The sequence below is a fragment of the Sinocyclocheilus grahami genome, unplaced genomic scaffold (genome assembly GCF_001515645.1).
Source record: "Sinocyclocheilus grahami isolate Dianchi unplaced genomic scaffold, SAMN03320097.WGS_v1.1 scaffold575.1, whole genome shotgun sequence".
NCBI classification, from domain to species: domain Eukaryota; kingdom Metazoa; phylum Chordata; class Actinopteri; order Cypriniformes; family Cyprinidae; genus Sinocyclocheilus; species Sinocyclocheilus grahami.
In genome coordinates, this window is record NW_015505754.1 from 548,508 (window position 1) to 549,957 (window position 1,450).

Sequence of the window (1,450 nt, forward strand, 5' to 3'; positions counted from 1 at the left end):
GTACTGTATATTATTGGGCTGTTTAGTATTGTTCTTGTAAATCATGTCATTACTGCATTCGAATGAACGTTTGAGCAATTCACTGTTATTCCCAATAAATGCAGTGTATGATCTCTTTTCACAATTATAAGCACCATTCATGATCTCTGTCACCACGGCTTTAGCAGGTGTGATATGGAAATAGAAAGCGCTTTTGTGCTTTTCTCAAGAGCCCAGTCTTACTCTGAGCTCCAGGGAAAGAGTGCAGAAAAGACCACCAAAGCTCGGTTTAATTGTCCGTTATCTGCGCTGTCATTCTTTTCTAATGGAGCGATGGCCGGTGAGAGACACAAAGAGAGTGAGAGACATGAAGGGACCAATGCTGGACCTGGTTGCTCCACTTCATTTTAACGGGTTATAAAAGTGGGACAGTCTGTTCCATGGAAGTTCTCCAATTAAAGTTTCTGGGGACCAATTCACTGGAAATATATCTATATTCACCCTGTCCTACATAGGATGGGGGGGGGGGTGCGCTATGTATGTGAGAGAATGAAGTACAATACGACAGGAGGTGTGTGTAAAAGGGTTTCTTCTCACAAAAAAGGGAGCCAGCAAGCTGAATGGACGCTTGGACAAAACGCACGTGGAACAAGAGCTGTATTTAGTTATTTCTGTCACCCAATAATTGTTCTATTGCACTACTGACTAACTTGCATGCATTCCTCTATGGTATAGTATTGTTTGACAGGCCTCGTCTTGTGTCCAGTGTCCTCAAAGTCCGGTTTCTGCAGGTCTCTTTGCTGTTTTCGTGGCCTGGTCTCATATCACCGCTCTTCCCGCTTTGTCCTTGGGCTGCCGGTTTCTGTGTGGCGCCTGCGTTACTCTCTCTGAATCGTCTCTAGAGAGCGAAATGAGGCCAGTGCTCTATTTTTCCCCACCTGCCCCAGTCAACTGCCAATTATACAGCGGAGAGCTAATCAGGCGAGGGAGAAACACTTCTCTGCTTTCTCATTGGTCCGGTTTTATTAGCTGCTGAATATGAGGGGATTCATGCATGTGGTTGACGTGTCTTCTTACATGTCATATATGGTTGGAAGATTTTCAACAAACGTCATACAAAGTGCAAAATAGTCCAATATAACAAACCATGGCTAGATTCGTACATTAATGGCAAACGCTTCTGCAATGTCCAGTTTTGGATGCTGTGGTAGCATTTTGTTAGGTTGTGTTTTTTTCACAAATTTAGTCAATATTTAGTTTCTTTCTGGTTAAAATTCTTCCTTTATGAAAGATTGTAAAAAGTGAAAAAAAATAAGACAGTCAGATTGTGAGATATGAAGTTGGATTTGTGAAAAATAGTCATAATTAATTTTTTTTATCTCAATTATTTCTTGTAATTGAGAGCATTACCCACAACTGCAACTTCATAGTTCACACACACACACACACACACACACACACACACACACAC